Raw genomic sequence first — 26,340 nt, 5'->3', positions numbered from 1 at the left:
GAGAGCTGTTCTAAATATAATAAAATACATATTTTCAGCTAATTATAGTAAAAGTCTATATATATTATACTGAAATGAAAAAGAGGCAACCATATTTACAATAGCTTTTTATCTTATGATGTGAATGAATACGTTTGTGAATGTGTATAAATTTTCGAAAACGTATTTATAGCATATTAAAACAGAGAAGGTAGAGAGAGAGTCGATTACCACTAAGAAGATTACCGTACTTCACATGCTAGATTTCCTCTCATACCGTTTCTCTGCAATTCGATCGAGCCTTCCCACGAGGATTCCCGCTATATCATAATCGCGACCGCGTTTCGTAGGTGGGAACCGGCCACGCGCCACATCCCGTATACGGGATTAATTCTGTACTGCATCGCCTATTTCAATGTCCGTGAACATCAAATAAATAACAGATATTTGCTGATATTTGCAAATAATTCCAAATAAAATAAATATTCAAAAATAAAAAAGGTTTAAATCTCGCATAGCAAGTGTCTCTAATCTTTTTAAATGCATTTATGAAATAAATGTCTGAAAATAACGAAATTTTGACCGTAAAAGAGCATTCTTTCTTGTATTTGGCTTGTTATTTCAAAGCAATACGGTGCAATTGACGATTAAAGGAATTTCGCGTGAAGCTTGGACAGTCGCGTGAAACGTGAGCAAACAGGTCGATTTATGAGACGCTGAACCGCCTGAAGGTGTATTCACACTGTGAATATAGAAGAAGGAATACGAACAAGTAGTTTAATATGTAAAAAGTTGAGTAGCATCGAATATCGTCGTTCAGAATATTCTTACCGTGATGCACGATAGATTTATCATTCCTTATTAAATTAATAACATGTACATTTTGAAAGAAAAAGAAAAACAAGGTACAAATAGGAAGTAACAAGAAACATTTGTCAATGATATACAATAATGCATGTATATATCTTTCCAATTACAAGTCCTCACCTAGAATAAACTCATATAGAAGTGACTTCTAATAATAGATACGTGGTTACACTGATTTATACAATATATTCGATTTATTGAAGACGTTATTTTAAACAGAGACTGACATCCTGCGGTTTGAATGATTGACAGTAAAATTTGTTTGTCGCATAAACCTTCCTGCTGACCAATGCGAACACTCCTTCATGCATTGAACGTATTATGGGTGTGTTGCGCGTGCACTGAACGTATTACGTGTGTGTACCAATAACGCGAGGCATATTATTAGACACGACACACCATTGACCAGCCGATCGGCCACCAATCGAGATAATAGAGATAACATATATGAGCACACCTATGCCCGCAGCGAATACGAGAATACCAAAACTGCAACGTAATTTATGACGTCGCTCGCAACGTGCGGAATAGCCGATCAGGATCCAATTGCTATGCGTCGCGGCTTCGACTTGCAGCACTTACACTAAAGCGTATGCCCTTCGGGCGTTTTCTCGTTCGATTTACGATGAACACATTGCGCTTTCGCAATTTGCAAGAGTGAAAATGGACAAGCGAGCGCCCTGGAAACGTAAATCTACGTGCCCGCCAAGTGCAAAACTAGCTTATTAGGGACGGTTAGCAAACTTGGGCATTTCGATGATGATAGGCGAGGTAAATTTAATGCTTGTTAAACGGAGCACGTGATTTAAGAGTAAAGACATACACGTATGATGACACACACAATATGTGTGTGTAATTTAACTAGCTATGAATAAACATCAGGGGAATAGGATACTATTATAATCTAATTTAACCACGTTAGTTCAGCCATTCAAGCAATACACGGTGTAATATATAAAATCTTTTAATAATTAACATATAATTATATAATATGCAATTACGTGTACTGAAGAATAGTCCGTAAACAATGACACGTTACGCAAATTCATTTACATATCGTATCGCTTCATTATTCTAGCTATAAAATGATCATTATTATTATTCATATATAATTGCGACTCGACTCACGTCCTCTGATTTTTAGCAGTCTTGTACCCGTTTTCGGGCAAGTCTACTAATTGCTGCGATCCGCAATTTGGTATGTGCCGACATTTGCCTTAACTCGGATTACACAGCCGGCTCTGCGGTTCGTGGTTCCGCGATAGCGCTTGACACTATTGTCCAAGCACGTATCGCCATGCTATTTGAATTTTGTGAAGATTTTCGCAAGACAAGCACAAGCTGGGAAACTGGCCAGCGGTTTCTCTCTATATGTTGATTCGCGCCAAAACATAAATGAACTCATATTTGAAAGCGTAGCACGGTGTACAAATTAAGCCAATTGACGTCATGTTTAACAACTATAATTAATAAAATTATGTTTAACACTTTATGTTTAACATAAATTATAAAAAATAAAATTGCGTTAAATAACAGTTTACTGAGTAACAAAGATGGCAATTTCCTTTTGTCAAATATGCATATGCATACAAACAAAATTAATACGAAATGTTTATCATCATGTATCATTTAATTTTGGCACGTACTGGAATCCACTGATCCACTTAATCAAATTGTACATATAATTACATCTCTCGAGTAAATTTTGAATAATTCTTGAATCTTTTATTACGTTGTTTACAGTCCGCTTTGTCAATTTATGTCTCTGTCAAGAAATAATAATTAAACAAATAATCATATTCCTGTGATACAAAAATAAATATTTAAGATAATTTACATTAAAATTAACAGAGTAGGATCACTATTTTCATTATGATTAATACTTTATGATACTGATTTTAGAAATTGATTATTATTTGCACTACAGCGATATTTCGGAAATATCCCTATCATTATACAACTAGAAAATTGTTTCAATTTGATGCAGATCGCTGACCTGTTTTTCCATGTCCTGTGAATCGTCAAAAGGACGTTGTAAGCATGAAACTTTCGTGCGATGATTGTATCACGATTCTGATATGACGAGTTCGTGAAAAGGCACGAGCAACGTACGCCACTAGGCACATTGTTTCTAAACAAAGTCACACCCTTGACACAATGCTGAGCGTTAACAAAGGTTTCGGGACAATGCATTCACGAAGGAAGATTGGATTCTCCGCTAATTCCGTTGCCTTTTGAAAGCCCTTTTAGGCCTCGGTTGGCAAACACAAGCGCGTCATTTCGCTTCGATTATCTCATTCCTGCGTCGTGTGCACTTAAAAAGAGACAGCTATGCAAGATAACCAGGTAACAAGGTACACGAGACAGTGCACAAAGTCTAGCGATCAATATTTTGTTTGTTGCATAAAGTAGACATTAAACGCGATTTCCTCACGTTAGTCATGTAGTTGGATGGAATAAAATTAAATAAAATATAATTTGTTCATAGCACCAATTGCGTAAATGCCTAAAATGTAAAACATAAATCAAGCCGCAGATTATTAAGTTAATTCTATAATGTTAATTTTCTCTTTAATTTTATTAAGCGAGAAGTACAATTTTATTAAAAAGCACTCGCTCGTCTTCGGATGCAGGAAAGATTCAAGTGATATCTTAAATTTAATAGATTTATATTATAATTGCTATATTACTCGTTAAAACGTATTCAATATACCGTGCATTGCTATTGAACCGGCTAATTAACGCGATTTAATTAACTGGAATTCTATTGCTGATATTTATTCATGGCTAGTTCAATTATACATATATTATGTATATCGTGCTTTATCAGAATCTTGTAACCGTCATTATATATTAATATCTTTTACGTAGTATCTTTTATCCTATCCGAACGACTGGACTATCATAAGTATACGCAAAAAATATGAGTTCATCCAACAGGCAAACAGCTCTCACGTGAAACGTGATACAAAGCAGCGGCTAAGTAAGACGGCACACTCGTGCGTGCCTGGACGGGATAAAAACTTCAGTAAAACGTGGAATATAAAAATGCTTCGTCGTGAATATTGCAGGGAAATCGCTTCGCAGATATTCGCGAGAGAGTCCTGAGCGCTGTTCAAAGCGCAAGAATGTCGTCCACGGCGTGTATTTTTCTCTCCCTTTTTACGTAGATGTATCCTCTTACGTGTAAGATAATATCATGGTGCTCTTTACGGGTTCATACTTCCTCCCGAGCATTTTCTTCGCCCTAAAAAATGAGGGATAACTTAAGGAAATATTCACGAGGGAAAGAGAGAGAAAGAGAAAACCAAGTACGTATGAAGCCTAAAATGCGACCAAGGCCGAGAATTCAAGGTCTCCGAGACGCACTTGTCACGCGCGCTTAATAATTCCGCCTCGAACGGGAGAGACGCGAACGTTTCTGAACCGTCGTTACCCCTGACGTTTCAGCGGGAGCTTAATGGATCAATAAAGTGTAACTAAGAGTATCACTCTCGGTGCGAGTCCGAGGGGGATCCGTTTTAAAAAGGCGGCCTCATTATTTGTCCGGTGCACGAGCGCGCGAGGCGCATCACATCCCTTGTTGATGGCCACAGCTGACCTAGCGTTCCCTAATGGTTCTGATGGAAAGTCACCCTTCGTGATCTCTCCCCTGTGAATGTCAAAAAGGGAGACATCGATTTCGGACGAGCGGTCTGCTCGGGCCCTCCGAGGGAAGGACCTTTCACATTCCTGTTTTCTTTTCGAGAAAATAACCGGGAGTAGATTCTTTGCCTTTCAGCGAGGCGGGGTGAAAAAGGAACGATGATTGGCGTTGATACACGGGACTTGAGCGAGTCCGTTGTTAAATTTTTCATAGTCTCAAATCGAGATTGATCGCAATTGAATATAGATTGTAGTCAGCTTCCTTACGGACTCAGGAGCGAAGCTCTCAATCTCTCATTAGCTTCGCGTTTAAGCTGACTTTACGTTTTCATAATGGTTGCAAGTATAGAAAATATTATGTATATTTAATTATATTTATAATGTTTAGAAAGAATTAGAATATTCTTTTTTAAACGAATATATTTAAGGAAATTATTGCATAGCATGATCTCTATTCATCCTATTCTTCACATCCTGATGCAGGATATTATATCCTCCAATATAACTCATTTCATAAAGCTCACTTTCTCTATCCTTTTCGGGAAAAACTCTCGTGAAAACGCGCAAAAGAGAGAGTGTTGCAAACTATACAAATACTAATTTACTCCGACAGTTGTTTAGCGTTACAAGTCTTGTAGCTTTCTGGGACAAGCTCCCTAAATAGGGGAGCGCTCTTGGTTCTCGCATCCAACGACATTCTTTGGCCGTTTATCATGGTCGCGACGGACGCTTTTTCAGTGAACATGGTGGACGTTAGTCCAGCGGAGGAATGTCCTTCGCGTCGCGCGCATATGCGTTGTTCAGAGCTTTCATTGAGAGATAAAATTTAGAGAACATCACCGAAGTAACTTTGCGTAATGTTGCAGGGTTACCCATCGCATAAACTCGCGTTATCCATCACGCACGTTGAAACTATGTTTGCAACTTTGCGACATGAGATCAATATCATATCTGACCCGTCCCAACAATTATAGCCATCTCATGCGTAAAACGACGGTTTAAATGGATATATGTAATGGATGCGAGTTCACTGAGTTTTGACGTTATAGACACATGAGAATTATCCCCGGGCACGTTTGCGCGACAATGACAACCGCAATCCCTGGTATGAAAATTTATCTAAATACATACAAATACATTTGTTTCTCGTTTTAGAGTACAAATATCGCGCGTATCATGCAAATATTTTTCCGTTTACCAACGTATGCGTGTGTATGCATGCGACAATATCGCTCATTCACGTGACCATTCGAAAAAATAGCCAACAGGCAATTCTGAAAAAATTGTGAAAAATGCACGTTTCCATGTAACGGATGACTGCATTTTTCGAGTGCATTATCTCTTTGGAGGATAACCGCTAACAAGTGCATTAATGTTAAAGCTGTGATCCTCTGCGCGTAAAAATTCCGACACGTCGTGCTTGCATGTGCAGATTTATAAAATCTCGGAAATATTCAGGAAATACGTGACATTTTGAGGAATAAATGGTGCGCACATTACCATTTCACAGCTTAGGAAGTACCCTACGCACGTAACATCCTCGCGAAAAATGTTCAAAGCAGCGGGAAAACGGACTCTGCCGGATAAAACCCTACTTCGCAAATGACGAGCGTTACATAATACTCATCGTATAGAGAAAAATAAGTTTGCAATTTTATTCCCGTAATGAGAACGGCTCTCTGCAAATATTCCTCGAATATTTGCAATCGCGCGCGATGCAGATCAGTGAGATATCGAACAAAAGTCGGTATTAAAATCCGTCAATTAAATCGCAGTCGCTTAATTGGAGAACGATAGCTTAACGACTTACCAGTACTGTTTTAAAGAGCGTTCTTTTGCCGCACGGAATCGCGCTTAGGCAAATGTAGTGACCGTAATAAAACAGGTCGCTTCACCGGTCCCGCGAATAATCGATTAAACCGGTAATCGTCGATACAACGAAACGCGTGCATCCCGCGCGAACGTCGCTCGCGCGGATCTATGCGTAAAATTAAATTGCATCGCGATTAGGGCCGATTAAACGTTAATTGCAGAATTTACGTCAATTTACGCACGTGTCCTGCCACCGCGGCGACATATGTATGTGTAATCGGATCACCGTACACGCTGTACCCCCAATCACAACGTTCCATTTCCATTCGTTAGTTGACAAAATCCCCCACATCCTTGTTTGCCTCCACGATCGTTCACGCCATTCTGGTCGCATCGCGTGCCGTCGTGCATAAGGAATCACTGATTATGGTTGCCCTTTTGTAGATGCAATCCACGATGACAAGCCACAGTACGACTGTTTAAAATGTGACCATTTGTGCAAACTGTGAATTAAATACTTATCTCAATCTTCATAATAATGGAAATTTTTATCCGCAAGACCCATTCCTCGCGATGACACGTACGTAGCAGTAGACGCGACCTACACGAGGCCATAAAACCTCGATATCGAGATCGAAAATGCTTTCATAGATCGTACGTTCGAGGAATCGCTCGCTCTACGTGTGCTGGCATCGAATGTAGCACGATGGATCCGATAAATGGCACTTCTCGCGTCATTTGACGGCACGAGGTTTCGCCGTGACCGCAGAATTAACCATCCCGGAACTTTCCCATCTCCCCGACGTGCTAATCTGTCCCGCTAAGTGCGTTATCATAATTGAGCAGATTCCATACTCCGCACTGGCGTTAATTCAATTGCCGGAGGGACTAAGGACATTTAGGGGCGCGAGCCCGTAGGGAAAACGATTCGCTGCTGGCGCCCGGTTCTGGCACCAGGCCCTTTGAAGCGTTCGTGACGATATTACGGGACTGTCACGAAAGGTGAATTATCGAGTTCGTTAATGGAGACTTTGAGGATTCGCGAGGTGAACTACGGTATCCCGTAGCCGCTGGCATGAGGCTGGCCGTAGGCTGGACAGTCCTTACTGGAATTTGACGTAAAAATCCGTCATCAAAGCTCGTTGATCTAGACATGACCGTTTCCTGAACATCGGTTCCCTTCATCTTTTCATGATACTTCCCGACTCCATTTGTCAATCGTTAATTACGGGCAGTAACTAGCGATCTTGTTTGCAATCGACAACTCATTCACGAGAGACCGAACAAGCACCGTTTGGAATAAGCCAGCAACAAGTGAACATTTTATTACTGGCGAAATCACAGTGAATTATATATCGGCGAACGATCACTGTTAACCAACAACCGCTATAAACTTCAACGTGATGCGAAATAATTGATATCGAATTAACATGAAGCCAAGGCTGATTGTTTGCTCTAGCTGGCGAAACTCTGGAAATTTTTCGCTGCTAGTGAGTCCATTTAGCGTCCGTTACCTCGCCGGGGCTACCATAACAATTTGGCTGCGTTAACTCGACGAGTGGAGGCTCCGATTAAGAAAACTCGATTTAACGCCGAAACAAAAGACCGAATAAACCAATTTTCCTTTAGGGGACGATAGCGAAGCGGGGTGAGGGAATTACGGGGTTGACGAGCTCTAGCGCGCTTGTAAACGAGCAGACTCGCCACTCGGCGAGTCCATCGTCGATTCAATTACCGCCTAATTAGCGGTGCCGTTTATGGACACGACCGGCAGAGAAAACGATTTACCGGTGGCATCATGACAGCGGCAGGCCGAGCCGCGCCGCGTTTTAGTATTTGTGATACTATTACGGAACTGCCATTAAGGGTTTATTGAGTTTCCCTCCCTGCTGAGCGGCATTCGGTAAACGCAACGGGGCCGCAACGACCGCGTGCGGCTTTCTCTCTTTCTCTCTTTCCTTCCCCCTTCCCCCTCTCTCTCTCTCTCTTTGCCTCCCTTCATCCTTTGGTTCCTCCCTTTCTCTGCACCAAGCGCGGAAAAGCGGCTAAATTGCGTGCGCTGATAGAGAGGCACTCTCTAATAGGTGCTACCTCGAGTCCTACCTCGAGCAGGCAACGACACGTCCCGCAATAAAACCGCCCACATACACTGGCTTTATTAGACCACCGTTGTTGCGATATATTATGTTAGCAGTAACGTTTCGTGATGCTCGTGCGCGCTGATGTTACCTTAATAGAATATTACATGGTTAAGTTTCTACCAGTTATGTACTGCGATTACATTGTAGTAACGTACTGCCACTTTGATGTGAATTCGATTCTAGCAAGTAGCTTGTAATTCACGTCGAAACAGGTGACGTTGATGTCCTTTTCCGTTATCTACCTTGATAACGATTATAGTTGCTTATAACTCTGATCGTTAAACTTGACAGGTAAATTCTTTGCGTACGGGAATAATGTTTAATCCATAACCGTCAGACACGGTTGAGGTGATCGATATTCGTGGCGTATGTGCCGGGATGTGTCTGGCCTGATGTTTGTCAACGCGGTTCCTATGATCGAACGTCAACGGTGACATGGAAAGGTAGAGATGTTCGGGGATGAGACACGCTATTTCCGTTCCATTCTACGCGAAGAACAATTGCGGTTCACGTCATTGATCTTGCATTGGGTGCCACTGCGGCAATTTTTTTCCTCGCGATACTTATCGCGATATTTTGTGTGATTTATTTGTATCGCACGCGCGCGTGATCATCAGTTTGCAGGACAAACAGTTTTAGTTGTAATTGTCGGCTCTCATACATCTCTCTCTTCGCGTTATCATTGATCTTCGTGGCGTGACTATTTGTCACATGCAAACATATCACAATGTCAATGTGTACGATATGTATGTACAATGTGTAGGCGATCAGATATGTTATAGGAAGCAAACAAAGCTCCTATTTTGTGGTAAAGTATTTACGAGAAAGAGAGTAATCAGACTCACTTTCGCTGAGAAATTATATACCGGCATTCTATGTCAAACGAATTTGCAGTGACGAAAGAGACAGTCGGCAGTAAAATGTAACGTTGTATTATGTAATGGTACTCCAATTTCCACAATTGATGATTTTAATTAGAAATAGCAGTATAAAAAGCTTCGATTCGTTTCTCAAATTGCTTTTTCAAATAATAATGTTCAATGTAATTTTGCGAAATAGAAATATCTAACAATTTTACATTACTTTTAAAAGTGGTTCATAAATTTTATACACATTTCATTATATGTGATTTAATTCTCCTTTTTTGGAGAGAACAATTAATAATACCTAATTTATTTAATCATTTCTCTGAAAACAAAATTTCTGCTGGAATAAATTTCAATGCATAATAAACGTTAATAAATAAAGTTATGCCGTCGTAACCGTATATAACTCACTTGGAGCGTAAATGCACCCGCGGCGCGATCGTTGTCTTTCTTTTTTCTTTAAATTCTGCGGAACACACCGGGAGCAAGGAAACGCTATTTACATGACTTTAAGCGTTGATATTAATGTGAATTATGCGACATACTAATATGCCCGGTAACTTTTCCCTTTTCCTATGTAATGAATATTCATTTCCCTGTAGCGGGATAAATAAGTTTTAACGACAGCGTGCGCTGACTGTGTGCAATCTCGTTGCCACTCACGAAACGATTACGAGGAGATGTAGCTTTTTCCCATGTCCGCTTTCCATGTTACACACTCTCATTCCCATGAGGTCACGCAGATATTTTCCTGCACGGCCATAACGCTGCGTCCTCCCCCCCCCCCCCGGCCCCGGTCATTGTGTAAATATTCTTCGTATTTGCAGCGTTACGGCAGACGACTTTAGCGCTCGTATTTCCTTGAGGCTCGTTCATGGTGCGCAAAATGAGGCTTTCCTGCTGTCCTCCGTTCTCTCCTCCCTTTGTCTCTTTCCCCTTCGGTCGTCCCTGCCATGAGCCAACTTCCGCTGGTACCTAATTGACTTCCGACACGTGGAAACTGACGGATAGCCAGGCGGACCTACGTGAGGTCATCCTCTAACCGCGTTTTGCCTGCCCAGCTTACCCCTACATTAACTCCCTTCTACGCTTGTTTCCATGTCACCCACGCTTCGTTTAGACTAATGAACGACGACGTAGTCATGGTCGACTATAAAATCAATTAGGCGTGATGAATAATTTGCCATCGTGTATGTACAGAAAAGTGTAATGTCTAATTATGAAGCATGGAGTGAGTAAGTGTAATCCAGGTGATTCAATGAATAATTGCGCTTTTATGTGTAATTGAATGTCGTTAATTTAAAGACCTAGCTTAAAAATTATACGAGATGATTTTACAGTTCTCCTATCATTACTGAAATATCGAAAAATATAAAAAAATGATCATATAATATCACGCGAACAAAGATACTTTCGCAATTATCCATTGTTAAATACTTTTAATAATCGATATACATTTCACTGAAATTGATAGAGATTTTATGAACTGGTAGAATTAAAAATTTACATAATGAGGATATTTCATAAAATGTCATAAAATATTTCGTTCGAAAGAACTTCCCAATATAAGACGATGCATAATGTATTGCACTGTTAATCGCATTATAGCCTCCGATCTTCTTCAGAAAACTTCCTTCTAAAAATACGAAGTCACTTTTATTCTCTTCTTTCTCACATTTCCTTTGTCGTTCAAGTATCATCATGCACGTAATACTCATTGTATGCAAAAGATATTTCAAGTGTCGACTCTTGAAACGTAAAACTGCTTTGTTGCGACGAATCCATCGTAGGAATAAAAAAGAAGATACTAGTAACTCAGTGGAAATTTCTTGGAAAGGCATCCATCAACAAGAGGGTAGCGCTCTCTTTTTAGAAGAGAAACGCGTTTGTTACAAGCACTTAAACGATTAAGGCTTGTTCCCTAAACTCGTCGATGTCTGCAAATTGCCATTAGGAAGTTTGCCTCGGGATCACGCAGGCCAATTCTAAGCGAAGCGAGGGTAACATGCGTAAGCAGGCGTTACATGTACGTGTGCGTGTCTTCGACTGGAAGCCATCAATCGTGCGTGCTTCGAATGGTCGATCATTTCATCCCACATGCGCGGAAGTGTCGATAGAGACAGCTATTTATGTCAATAAATTCCGTATAATGCACGGATACATCCGGCGTTCTTTTACTTCCGAATGAATAGAACGGACACGTATTCCGTATACCTGAACAAACTTTCCTCACGAAGCACAATCTCTCGCGCGGAATTCAAGTATGCTTCCGCTTATAAAAATGTCACGTCAAAGGTATCAATAAATAGTAGTAATAAGAATGAAGAACAACCGTTCCCGTTAAAAGAATATCTTACGTGCGCACGAATATCTTAAAGCGAGAGTATCAAGCGACAGCACTCTGTAATCCCTTATTTGAGCAAATGTTATCACCGTTTAAGTTAATGTTAAGTTAATTTTAAGCAGATGCAGCACATAACACGTCCATTCAAGAGTTTTTCATGTAAAACGTTCTCTTCTATCTAAAGTTATTCAATAAAGTTCTTCTTCGCTTTCTTCTTCGTGCAATCTCTCTTATAAAAAAATTAACCTAGAAGATATCCAAGAAAGATTAAAAGTGGACGTCTCTTAGAAACCATTTTGTATTTGGACACATAAAAATAAAAGGAACAACAAAAATGCATAATGAACACATCTGTGCTGCTTCACGGAGAAAAAGATTTGCTATGACAACAGAAAATCCTGTTAGCCTAGCAAATTCATAGTCGTAATATATGGACAGCCAGTTTGCTATGTTGCAGTAACTAAGTTGCAGAGCTACACAAAATTTGTAGTTGTACCCAATGAAGTTTGATGTTATAGCACAATAGATTTGTTAATGCAGCAAAGATGATTCTTTACTACACCAATGAAAAATATGGCTTGGTATATGTAACAAATCTTTTTGGTGTTATATAAAAGAAAATTTGGTTTATTAAGAGATTCCATTATAGTTAAGTTATTAGTTGTTCCAGCAACAGAAGTTAGATAAACCATCAATGCTCATTGAAATATCTGGAATATTCACTTTACAATTATTTATTATTATGTGCATTAATACATATATTTAGTAATATATATTAATACATATATTTAATAATGTAAATATACATAAATATATTAACATATATATTAACATAAATATTCAGAATACTAACTGTTAAACTTATTTATTAATTTTTATAAGAGAACACATTAAAGTTTAAACATATTATAATACATGATTAAGATAACAAATGTTCATATATTTACATAATTACTCCTATCAGAATTATTATTTTGTAGCGCTGATTGATCTATATAACAAGATCGTAGCTGCAAACACAGTGAATACATACGTGAAACAATATGTACTGCTGTAAAATCTTACGTTGTATGATCTATGTTCAGATAGAATATTACACTGGATTATACTCACTCAACTATTCTTTTCCATGAATATATCAATTATTTGATTGTTAGTGCGGAAGTGAGGTATGATAACAACTGGCGTTACCTACGTACATCATCTAGCGAAAATGATTTGTTGCAGTAACTAAGATAATTGCAACATAAATGGATTTGCTCTATGAACAAGTGATAAATGCTTTCACACACCACTTTTTTGCTGCATTAGCAAATTTGCTTATTTAAAATGCCTAATTTTTTTCAGCAAGCTATAGATTAGCTGAATCAACTAAACCATTTTTTTCCGTGTTAGAATCAATGAATACGTATGGATCGTGCACGTCAATGAACTAATGAATTTTTGCTTTAATGAGCTGCTGCTCGCGCAATTCTCCGTCGTTCTAGGAATACAATAAAACGACACATCCCATCTCTGAACATCTACCTTTCTGTGTCACTCTTGACGTTCGATCAGGAAGCGTCTTGACAGACATCATGTCAGACATCTCGGAACATACGCCTTGAATATCGATCTCCTGAATCGTAATGCTATTCAACTGCGAGCGAATCAGACACAAATCAACGACGCGATCTCCCGGGAGCCTCGTGGCCATCGATGCATTTGCGCCCGTCCATCGTTTCCCTCGTCGCGATAATAATTTTCCGTAATGGCCTGCCATGCAATTAATTCGTTACCATATAGAGATTTCATTACGTTTGAGCTACGCTCTCTCTTACATCGAGAACGTATAATGGCATTAAGATCTCTTCAGCACGACTATTTGATCAATTTGGTCCTTCAAATATTGACTTAAGCCGACAAACGCTATTGTTGTAACAATATGCGTAGTCTTACGAAGTTCTTGTTAAGTGCATCTGAGAAGGCAGTAATTTCCGCACAAGAAGTAGGTCGAAATTGCGGTGCAAAATTGCGGAGCTTCGTTTTCGAGATGAAAATGACCTCGACAATTTCATAGAATACCATTATGACGTCGTTTGTCCCAATATCGCGCAACAAAATGCGAATAAATGTATCTCACGGAGAAAAGAAGATGCATATAAGATGCAACAACTAACATTTTTGCGATTATCATGTTCGTCGTGAATAATATCGGAAACGAGATCGAAATGAAGGGAAGCGAGACTTCGTTCCTCAATTTCGCGGGAAATTTCAACGGGATTACTATGGCATTTGCAACGAAGGATTGCCCTTCCGCGCAAAATGACCTAATGAGCTATGCGAAAACTCCATTTATCCGTGACATCGTCAGCTTTTCGCGAGAGAAACACTGATGGATGCGTGCGAAGGTGATTTGGTCTCGGCCGGTGTAATAGTCGATACCCAGGTGACATTAGAGGGTAGAAGGAGGAAATGAAGGAGGAGGGAAAGTCGGTAAATCCCCCATCGTTTGGCCTCGTAGAGTTTGACGGCTCTGTCGATGCGAGAACTGTTTCACTGGCCGTCGCAAACCTCGAGAAACTCTGTTCTTCAGCTGGAGAGGATCTTGTGTGGTTGAGAGACTCTATTGTATTTATCCCTCCGTTCCTCTTTTTCTTTCTCTCTAAGAACTGACATAAGAGTAAGACAAATCCAAGGTTCGATTCTTTGTAAATGATCAGCAGAACGTCGATGTCACATGCAAGACGAACACCAGGCTATTCCAAGTTTTCTACTGTTTGTTCTGTGTACACGCGCTTTGATCCACACAAGATGAAGTTGATCTTTCTTAAGAAAAATAGAAAAGAACGTCAAAGCAATAGTCTCCGTGCTTTAAATTGAATTAAACTTCAGGAAGAAAAGAAAACTAAAAACAAGACAATGGTCTTGTTTTTTATTTTAGCCCACGTAGATTGTAACAAACTTCCAATTTCGAGTCAGAAACAAAGATGTTTAAAATTGAATGTTGAAGTACCGAGATAACTCGCGTCTAATCGTATTAATATAATATTAATTATGCTAACTGTTATCCATTTAATTATCTAAGCCACACTCTAGATATTACTCGAGAGAACAATGGAGGATATGGGTTCTTGCTAACAAGATCTTGTTACTATATTCGAAGGAAATTACGCGAAGTGGCGCAATATCTCCATTCGGTCACTATCAGCAAATGTAATAATAATCATACGTTGGTTATTTAAATAATTATTCAAAATGCGATATTTTGAATAGCATAGTTTTTAATAACCAACTTCATATTCTGGTCATTAAAAACTATGCTATTTTACATCGAGAGCTACCGCAATTAATTAAATTAAATCTATTTGATATATTATTAATTTGATATCCGCTTAATTAAAAATATCACTTTGAAGGGAAAAAATTCGTTTCTAATTTACGATTAAGGAAACAATAACGTGTTACAAACCGGTTCGTTTCTCTAATTTGAGATGTACATATACCGAGTCACGTACGTCGAAGGGATGAGTGTAGCGACAACGACTAAACCACAGTAGTGGAATGGGAAAATAATAACTGAGAAATAATGGCTGACCGACTCCCACAGAACTTCTAAACTCGCCGCGATATATGCCCGCCGCTTACTCAAATATTTCAATTACAGGGAGCATGTAGAGGGTTAGGGATATCCCAATATCCGATATCGACTGCGCGCTCTTTCCGTTATATGTTAATAAATTTTCGCAGCGGTTCAAATAGTTCTCGGTCCGACAGAGTTTCCACGTGCAATGCTTCAATTCTGCCTGAACCTTTTTGTATGGAAGATTGATTAAATCGGCCCTGTATCTACTTTGATGTATTTACACGTGGTTGTTCGCAAGATGATGGATCTTGTTGTGGACATGAACACCTGCGAAAATATAAATATCATAGACGCTAATCGACAATCAAATACAGCTGATTATAGATTTATAAGATTTAAATCAATTTGTAATATTTAATTGATTTATATTTCCATCCAAAGATCCTGAAAAGACAGTAGGATTTTTCGTAAAATGCAATTGTGCAACTATTACTGATTTAGCAACAAATTTTAAAATTTTCTCAGGAAAGTACACAAATATGTACTTTCGCATTAATTAAGCGATTAAGCATATACATTTCGTTATAATTTTGTACTGCATTGGGTAGCTTATAACTTGAAATATCTGAATAAGGATTCAAAGGTATAGGGGAACTGTAGTACAGTATGAGTCGACTTAAACCATTATTGTTTCGAAGCCCTGAATTACGTAACTCAAAGCCACCAAGTAACAGACACCGATAGTAATCCGACGCGGCAGTAGCATGAGCGTATCACTGGTCAGCCCGAAACAGGATTGCGGGCAACACACCACACCATTTGACAGTGTTACCAGCACACAAAACACACGCGCACACACACACACACACACATACAAATTCTCAACATTCATTCAACGAGTCACTCGAAGAAGCTATTATTAGCTCACTGGCGAACCAGTAGTACAAGCATGCAACTTATCAATCATGTATTAGGACGAGGGAAACCCCCATGATACACACAAAATGTCTCATTCATCACAAGCCCTCTAAATATTCTATAACTTCTGAAGACAGAGGGAGATAAATCCCGAATAAAATGCGCGTCTCAAAGCATCAAAATGCAACAATACCGTACAAAAACGTAAATTAATTTCTTTGACTCTTATATTTATTTTCTGTCATTGGAGAACGTGTAATCCATGAAAAACGTGGGTCATTACCAGAATGTTGCGCTCACACCGTGGGCACATTTTCACATTCATCCGAGAATCCAGATCATGCACGCGTATCCGGTCGATTTCGCGATTCCTTTATAGTCGCCTATCCATTCTTTCGCAAATCCACGATCGACAAACATGCGCACGCTATGTAGAACGGGATTTCTTATAAGTCGATTCACACAATCTCGTGTTCGAATGTGCTCTCGCATACATGCCTCATGTATGCATGCATGCATGCGATCGCTGGTGTGTATAAATGTAGAGAATCGTCGATACATGCGCGATTCGCGGAATGCAATGCGCTCGACTCCCGTGTGAAATATGCATGGGGCAGGAGGAGAATCGCCCTGACTAGCAATTTATGCGAATCAACGATCACGCATAAAACGCAATATACGATTGGTACGCTTATACATATGCGTATATGTATGCATAAACAACCGAAATTCAACTGAAAATTAATGACCAAAAAGTGCGGTAAATAGCAGTGTGTGAGATTTTATTGCAGCAAAAATATACGTATAAGGAAAAATGCATTAAAAAAGAAAATGAAATACACGATTACATCATAAAAACTTTGACTTTGAATTTCCGTTAAATCGCTAAAATTCTTGATATGCGCAGAAAGGGCGCAAATTCTCCCTTTTACCAAGAAGTATCAAAACGTAAATTCGAGAGAAAAATGTATAAAATTAATAAACATCTGGGACGCGGATGTAACAAATAATGGATATTCAGAAAAGCTGTCTTTAGAAAAAATTACAGCAACACGGAGAAAAATCTCACAGAATAAATTTAAATTCAAATGCACTGTTGCCGTGGCGCACAGCAACATTTAAAATAACATGTTACGTTACGTAACTAACTAATGGTACGCGGAATGTAAAATTATTGCACGATTTGATACAGTCTAAAAAACTTTTACAGATTACATTATTAACAATAAAGCTTCGCTCTTTACGTTCGCGATTAATGGACGCATTGGTTTTAATTATTGTAACGATCATAAATGACAAAGAATATTTCTGCGTCGTTTTAAATCAGTTGATTTATTCGACCGAAAAACATCTCATTTGCGTGATACGATAACATAACATGTCGCAATGATAACAAATATATCGAGGAAATTCGCTAGATATTAAGCGCGATGCGTAACATGTTGATTAGTTGCAAGTATGAAATATGGACCGTTCCTTTAAAAGAGATTATCATGCACGACATTGAATGCAAGTAAAATGCAAGAGAGCACTTCGCTCTCTGGCGATTTCACGCCGCATTTCTCCTTTCATTTCACACGGGGATAAAAGTGCGCAACCTAGACGGAAGCGGTCTCCTCGCTTCTTTTGATAGAAATGCATGAATAGAATAAACCATCCTTACGCGACGATTATTCTTACGTGTCTACGCATTCTCGTCCTTTCGTCATTAAGAACGTTTGTTCGCTCGCTTTTGTAATTATGATGCATTATGCATACGTATTACGATATACTGAATGTTTATTTGAGCGCAAAATTTTAATGAAATGTTTACTCACAGAGCTAACTAAGATTGATTAAAAAAAGCATACTTGCCTGAAAAAAAATAGGATGTGTATTTTCTAATGTGCATCGTACGTATCGCACGAACCAGATTTCTCATACTTTAATCAAGCTTTTATTCAGTTTGCAGAGTACTTTAACTCACATTCACCCACCGCGCGTGCACTGCGCCGTGAGAGATTACATCAATTTCCATATTCCACGTTCCAGAGCGGGGTCCATCGAATAATATCGATCATGCTAATATCGTATTCGACACCACGGCTTTTATACGCCGGTGTCCGTTAACGCGATGCCCATAAAATCGTCTTTAGGGTGATTTGCATTTAATCATCGCTCGAGCCGGAGCGGTGATCAGGGACGTCGACCGTGATCGGTGCAGGCAATTATTAACCCTGAATGGTCGTTACGATCGTTACGATGAAATTACAACGAAGAAGGCACATTTCTGTTTCGAGGATCGTACGACCGAGAGGGGTTCGAACGATTCAATTCAATCAACCCTCAAATCAAATCGTGGGTGCGTAACTTCGGGTACGGTCCGCTCTGTTGAACAGTACCAGTCGAAATGAATCAAGGGCCATTTGCACGTTTTCAGAAATTGCGATGCGAGACAGTGAGAGAACGAAGAATTCCGACCGAAATGACGGAGAAATTCGAAGGAAACAAGTACCATTGCACTTTCACCAACATTATGTCCCAATGATAGGGTTATTACCAAGGGAAACTAATCGAATTGAGGCACTAATCGATCGACATCACTGACGGTATGAAAATCACCTATTACGGTATTATGAAAAAGTTAGAGAAAAGAGATATTATTTCTGTTACCACATGATTCCTGCATCCGATTCATTCCTGTACTGTCATTCTATTAACTGCTCCCTTGAAGCTGAAAATGATTTGCGGAGACCTTTTTTATTCATTATTATATCCAATTATCGAAGCGGCTAATTAGTTCAAAGAATAAAGTCAGTGGAGAATTCACAGAAATTGCATATGTTCGGATATCTTTTTTCAGCCTCTTTTCATCTCTAATATTTTATTCCTCCTCTCACATTGATCATTACATATTCATCAAAAATTATTCGGTGCTCACCGAGTGGCACAACGAGATCTAATTACATATTCGGGCATAAATTATTTCAACCGTTCGTTATTTAAATGCGTGGGATACATCGACCGCTCACACGACAATCTGTGTCAGGAAGTTGTCAGTTAATTTGTCAATTGGATAATTGTTTGCGTGATATATCCTACCCTTGTTTGGATAGATATAATATATGACGTAGAAACGAGTGCGCGCGCGCGCGGCAGAAAAGATAGACAAGCAGCGCAGAGTGCTAATTAATAGCTGCTGTAATTAAGCCGTTTCCTCGTGCTTGATGAGTCGTATGAACGACGCTCGGATGGCCGTCTATTTCGCCTGCTCGATTTTGTGGAATAAATGGCCGCACTGATACACATCGGCGACAGGCCTTTAATTCGTTGAAAGACGAGATTACAGTCGCGTAGTCGAATAAAGAGTACCCGTGGAGATCTCGTTCGCCGATAAATCTCTTCCTCTTCCCGGCTGGAGGACGGTTTGTCAAGTTCAAATTACGCGATTTAAACGAGATCGCAAAACGTACACGGCCTTTTCCATAATTTTCCCTCGTTACACCTCGGGGCTTTCACGGATCTTTCACGTCGCGACGTAAAAAGCTCGCTTATTAAAGTATCACGGAGCTGATTTGCGCGATCGGTTAATTATTCGCGATTGGCTGTGCTCTGAGATAAACCTCACTTTGGTTCGCGTGCAACCGCACTGAAATAAAACTGTACTCGATGAATCAACAGAGGGAGAGAATGTCTGCATGACAAAGATATTGCCTTTTGTCTTTTAAGCGAAACGAACAAACGGAACGCTTTTGTGCTCACATGCACTCGTCGTGTTCATATGAGTACTTGCAAACCATACAAAAGCGGACGAAAGCGGCAACAAAATCAAGCGACAATATTTACCAACAAAACCAAACAATGAATGTTTTTTCATCGATATTAATAAAATTGTTCAACAAGTTTAATGACTTCTCAAATTTCGCAGTTTATAACTGCGCTTTTTATGAAAGCTTTTACTTCCGGCGTAATAAACATTTGTTTTTAACACATCACTGGACCAGACAATATTTATGAAATATGTAAAAATAATATAAATAAAACATCATATATTTTATAACAAAAGCATTGAAACAACATTTAAGCAAAACCTGCTTTACATGCTATTGACAATTTAAATACTCGCCAACCTACCGTTGCACAGTTTGCATTCTTCTAAAATGTATTTAAACAAACTGAAAATATGAAAACATGAGAACGAACGAGGTTACTGAAAAAGTAACCGAGCGATGCTATCTTTTCGCGTTGAGAAGATACGAGAGCACATTTAGAGTAACAACCGGAACGCCGTCGTTTGATTAATGTGCTTGCCACGAAGACACGAGGGTAGAAAGAGGGGAAAAAAGAGATACTGGGCGAAAAACGCATGTTGAGATAATGCGTCTGTAAACGGAAATGAAAGCTAGCCACGCCGAAACTCCCGCGTCCTCACGAGACAATGATGCTCACTAATGGAATTCGTGGTAGCAAGATTAAATGCTGTCGTGTACATGCATGCATACACACAGCCGTGCACTGTCACACGGCCACGAACGGGGCAATATTTTTCTTCGAAAATCACGGTAATGCACGTGCGAACAGCAAAAACGTCGATATGGGTCACCAGAACATTAAGGTACAGAATAGCGGGCGCGTACTGCAAGGGCAATAATCATTTCACAATACAGCGAGAATCTATAAAATGCTGTTCTTTTGATTCTCGCGCTTGTGTTCCGCATGAGAATTTCCACAAAATTCAATCCCCTTATGCTGTAATATCGAGCCAAAAAGCTCGGTTTGTTTTATTAATCTAATACATGCAACAATGTTGATAATATCTATATCACTCATATCTAATCATAGATTACTTGATTGATGAATAATTTGTTTCTACTGAAATCAATAATGTACAATTTGACGTAAAAATGGAACCCAACTTTTTGACTAACCTAATAAAACGTAATCCTTTCGCAAAACGATTCAACTTGGATATACCTTGCGAGATGTACATGACAATCAAGTTTACGTAGTCTATGATGATTTCTGTTTTTTTAACCAGCTTTGCTGTATCCGAATATCTTGAATATTTAACAAGAGAGGCAATAGGTTCCCTCGAATTTCTCCTTAACAAGATCCAGTGTAAATAAAGAATCGTCTTCTATCTAAAGGCTAAATAATTGAAGAGAAATTAAAGGACCCGAGATAGCGAAAGCCCTCTTACTGGGGACGCACCCCGCAGGCGGAAAAGCAACGAAGAAAAATAAATACTTTATATCTGAAAACCAGTGCGGTTTCCCGGGGGACACGAAAGAAGGCAATGGCGAGTGGACGTGGACGAGCGAGAGCAAGCGCACGTGTATACACCCGTATAAACGGGTAAATAAGTAAACACGTGACGCGAAAAATGAATTTGTCCCGGGGTGCAGCGGTTCGATTAATATTTACGGTGCCCAAGTCCAATTAGAGATCGTCGTCGGTGGCGTATTTCGAGGAGAAGCTACGGATACGACAAATATTTACATTACTCTCGTTTGCAATGGGGAATGGACATCGTCATCTGGGGAGCATAAGTTTATGCCGAGTTTCTGATTACCCGACAGCAATGAAGGAAGATACATCTTGTCATTCTCGTAGTGGTTGTTCAGTGTATTTCTTTCCCTTCTCGTCTTTCTCTCTCTTATTCATGATAGCTCTATTATTACGATCGCCTTGCGTCACGAGGGAGGAAAATACGATACGTGAAGGATAATGATGAAATTCCTTATGCTCTTGTCGAAGGACGTAACGGTAATCGGATTCAGATTCTTTTTATTTTAATCAATAATTCACTTTAGCTCGCTGTAGAGTCTAGAACATGGAATTATCGATACTTCTAAAATATTTACGTTACGAAATACCTAAGTCACACAATTAAATAAATTCGAGGAGAAAAAATTTGCTGATACAGTATTGAAATGCATCTAAGGAGTATTTTAATTTTCCATTTAGTCAAATGCTTCTGTCTGCTTGAAACGTTTTAGATTACTGAAAATCTAAAACGTTCTTTTAATTAGTGAAGGTAGTCAAGCGGATTAATATATTAAATGCCACCCTCTGCCCCAAATTCAAGCAAGTTATAGCGCTGATGCAGACAGACAAGTCGCAAAAGCTTCAGTCGAATACCGAGCACGTCGAATAATGAGCCAGGCTCGATTTTCTCGAAGCTCGAACCTCTTTGTCCGGAATTCGAGACGGATGGCTCGTCTAACCGCAAAATTCTTCGATTGACCGAAAAGGGCTATTGAAATAATCGTATAATCATTCACCGCTGATCTAACTAACAATTAACGAGAATTAACTAATCAAACGCGCTCCTTGAATTGATTTCACGCGCGATTGCAATCTTGACGCTAAAAATCCACATACGTGAACAATTTCTTGGATTATAACGTCAGAAATGAGGAAGCACGAATGAATGTTGCAATTTTCATTCATTTAAATGACCCTTTGTCGAGGGAAGCACAACTCAATCAACTGAAATATTCAATACAGCAGGAGTTCGCGATATATTATGTAAAACGTTACTCGACATCAAAAATATCACTTCCAGATATAGAACCGCTTTTTGCTATTGTTCTAACTTTAATAACAGCATTTTACGTGATATATCGAATTAATACAAGCCTCTGGCATATCTGTTCTCTACATAACGATTTAATTTAAAACTCCGATGTATTTCTCGGAGTGGAAGAAATATTTTATTACTGCTCATATATCTTTCTTGCCTAGAAACCTTTCCACGTGATGGATATTACTTGTAATATTGCGCGCAATTGATAATGTCTAAGTAAAAGCGAAATTGAACGTCGCAAAGGGTTAAATGGGTCTTTAGGACGACAACTCGTGTCGACGTTTGTTGGCACTGTTGCATCGGTGCCAAGAAAAGGAATCTGACAGGTAAACGACAGCCATTCTGCCTTCCACCTGTCGCACTCGCGATACTTGGCTGTCGATACTCGACACGCCGGGATATAGAGGACACGATATATGCCAGCATAATAACGAGCAGATCCAGCACGTAGACCCGTATATCGCGCCGACAACCGTTCAAATTAACAAAAATCCGCGGTAACGTCGACGTAACTTCGTCTTCCTAATTGCAATTAATGCAAATTTACGCATGAACAATCTGAGAGTTTTACGCGTGGGCGCATTATTTTTCTGTGCATGGTGCACGGCACACAGCAACGCGCTGCATCTGGAGTAGAAAATGTTTCAGAAAAAAGAGAGAGAGAGATAGAAGTATCCGTATTCGATTTTTTTGGATATTTTTGCAATTTCCGCTATGGTGCATTTATTATTCCACCGACCGTATGCACGCAAGTTTTGAAAGAGATGAAATATGCGGTATATAGTAGAAAAGGATTTTGTTTTTATTTATTCATGTATTTTTTGAGAAATTCTCATCATCATGTTACAATTTATTTAGCAATAATAAAGTAATAAAGCATCTCCGTTCACGGAGAGCTCTCTTGAAAGTAATTATGCAAAGTCACAAAACTTTGGATGCGAAAAAAGCAAATTCTATACATAGTTTGCGTTCATTTGCAATATGCAAATACACAACTTTAAGCTGCTTTTTATTTCTTTTCTGTTCGCCAGCTTTTTATCAGACTTATTTTAAAGGTATCAATATCATGATCAAAATTATAACATAGATCCAATTTGTAACGTGTATCAGAAGATAATATATGTGTGGCTAAACGTCTATCTATAAAACGGAAAATTTATTTGCGATCACGCTCGGTGATGTGTGATAATTAGCGAAAGTAATTGCCAAACTAATTATCGATTACCGATTAATTTAAAACGGGAGCAAATAAACGTATCAACTAAAAAGCAATTACAATTGAGGGAAACGATAGATGAGAGAGGAATAGAGATAGAACAATTCATTGTGCCAATATGATCGAGCTTTCCTCCGTAAGTAACCGCAGAAACGTGAGTGCATACGAAATTTCATTAATTCGTCAATATTTTGTTTTACCACAGGCTATAATCGAATTAGCCTATGCATTGATACCGCAACCTCGTCAGTTTAATGGCTATGCAGAAATTATTTTGACAACATTTACCTTCATGAATTTACCGTTATTTAAATATTAAATATAGCGTGCACCGCGGACATGATGACGCAAAAGCCGCCAAAAGCCGTGCTCAGTCTTCGGTGAATCACCGGTGAATTTTCAGGATATCGTACGTTCATCGTTACCTTCGTGTTTTCCTTTTTTCTTTTGCTCTTCTTTCTTTTTTTTTCCATCGGATGCGCTTTATTTATTTAGCTCGCAGTCATCATTAAAATTCATGGCGACTGTCAGATACGTACTCGCGTATCGATTCTAATTAATAATTCCGACTAAAACCGGGGAATTAATAATTCTGATTAAACGGGGAACGTGAGGCAACTCGTGATCCGCGGACTGGATCAACGCGATTCGTATTATTGCTAGCGGTTACACCCGCTCTTTGACTCGTTAACGAGATTGCGGGATAACCGTCGCGATGCCATTTGCTGCGTCTCTCTTCCTCCAGCTTGACTTTTCCGACAACGGATCCAACTGCAAAACGTAACAGCTGTCGACATTATCACATGTTTCCGAGTAATGCGAAACTCCCGTGATGCGTCAGCGTTGGATTTGTTAGCGGAAGCAAAAGTTTGCGCGAGGTGATAGCTCGTTGATTATATATTAACCGCGCTGGATGAGATTTGAGCGAAGCATAATTCGTCGATCTTTGCGGCGCGGACGCTGCGCGGAATTAAAAGCAACAAATACGCTTGCTGCGTTAATAATTGGTGTGCATAATGCAAAATATTAAATATTGCTCGTATACACGAGCAATTACATTTCTCTATTAAGCCCCGAAACGTTCTCGCGTCAGCTTTAATTCGTTCGAACTAAATAAATTCATTTATACGCTCACTCGTTTATAAGCAAATAATGTTTTTACTAATTTAACAAATCTGTGATCAAAATCAATTTCCATTTGTTTCGCGTGTCGACCTATCTATTAAATCCAAAACTCTGCTGGTAGAGATTTATTTGATTTAACCCAGTCGCGCTACAGATTTGAATATTAAACTTCTTCATGTAAATTGATCGTAATCGTGTTGAACAGGAAGATTATTTCGTTTGGAAATAAGCATGAGGGAGAAAGAGAAACAGAGAAAGAGAATATAGAGAGGAAACGAAAGAATTCTCGAGAAAGCGGCAATCGCGAGGAATCATATCGAGAGAAACGTTACAGACCATCGGAATACATTTTCAACGGGGATTTCCCCACGATACAGCAGCCACTTTACCTTGGCACGTGCTTTGCATCCGCCGTGCTTGTGACCGCAATCGATTCTCCTGCGCGTCTTTCGTCCTCCGCCGCCCCAAGAAAGATCACCCTCGATATACAGAAATAGATGCGATGGACCGAAATCGTCGATTCAGACGTACCGATCCGACGTACGTTTGCATTGGATCTGTCAATTCCGTCTACGATTTATGTACGAAGCAGAACGCATAACTCGCCAGTCGAATACCACCTCTATCGATATTTTCTTGCCATTTAATGTGAAAACCGCTCGAGATAAGTAGACTCTTGGATTTTTCAGTGCATTATTCTTAGATTTTGACTGTGATATCTACTATTTATATGCCTGTCTACAGTTAAATGTTCAAAATTTCTCAATTGTTATTATTAGTTACAAATTTGTCGAATAAATGATACAAGTGTCATGAAATTTAATTTAATGATGAAAAAGGAATTTTCTATATATTCCATGATATCCAACAATACACCTGTGAACGAATATTTAAATATTCTACACGGTACTGTAACACTAGATGACTAACGTTAATTCCTGTCGATATTTGACCCGACTTTATGAACAAAAAACTGTCAAACTCAAACGCGTCGTTTTCCACGGTACTTGAACATGAGCCACATCCCTCAATATCCAGCAACGGGTTTGTCAATAGAAAAAAGAACCGCAGGAACCTCTGTCGAAGCAATAGCGTCAGAGTACCTCGCTAGCCCTCGTTGTCCAGGGTCTTAAGCTACATCGATTTCGGATGAGAATTGCATCTCTCTCATTCGTTCTCTTCCCTTCCCCCCCCCCCTCTCTCTCTCTCTCGCTCTTCTCGATCGCGACATTAGCTTCTGTGCTCAGTATATGTCTCACGTCGTTTCACGAGAGATTCTCACGAAGGCCACGAG

At 39.3% G+C, this 26,340-nt stretch overlaps 1 protein-coding gene and 1 long non-coding RNA gene across 2 annotated transcripts in view; both read right to left on the bottom strand.

Annotated features, from left to right (window-relative positions):
* LOC105286524 overlaps nt 1–26,340 on the bottom strand; it is a 120,837-nt gene that overhangs the window by 51,992 nt on the left and 42,505 nt on the right.
* LOC113561980 overlaps nt 12,632–26,340 on the bottom strand; it is a 35,306-nt gene continuing 21,597 nt past the window's right edge. The window contains exon 2 of the long non-coding RNA XR_003406541.1: nt 12,632–15,546. This is a non-coding gene — a long non-coding RNA (uncharacterized LOC113561980). The remainder of the gene's footprint in view (nt 15,547–26,340) is intronic.

This window comes from Ooceraea biroi, chromosome 5 (genome assembly GCF_003672135.1).
Source record: "Ooceraea biroi isolate clonal line C1 chromosome 5, Obir_v5.4, whole genome shotgun sequence".
Taxonomy (NCBI): Eukaryota; Metazoa; Arthropoda; class Insecta; order Hymenoptera; family Formicidae; genus Ooceraea; species Ooceraea biroi.
Note: the sequence above shows the minus strand (reverse complement) of the source record. Positions and strands in the feature narration are given on the sequence as shown.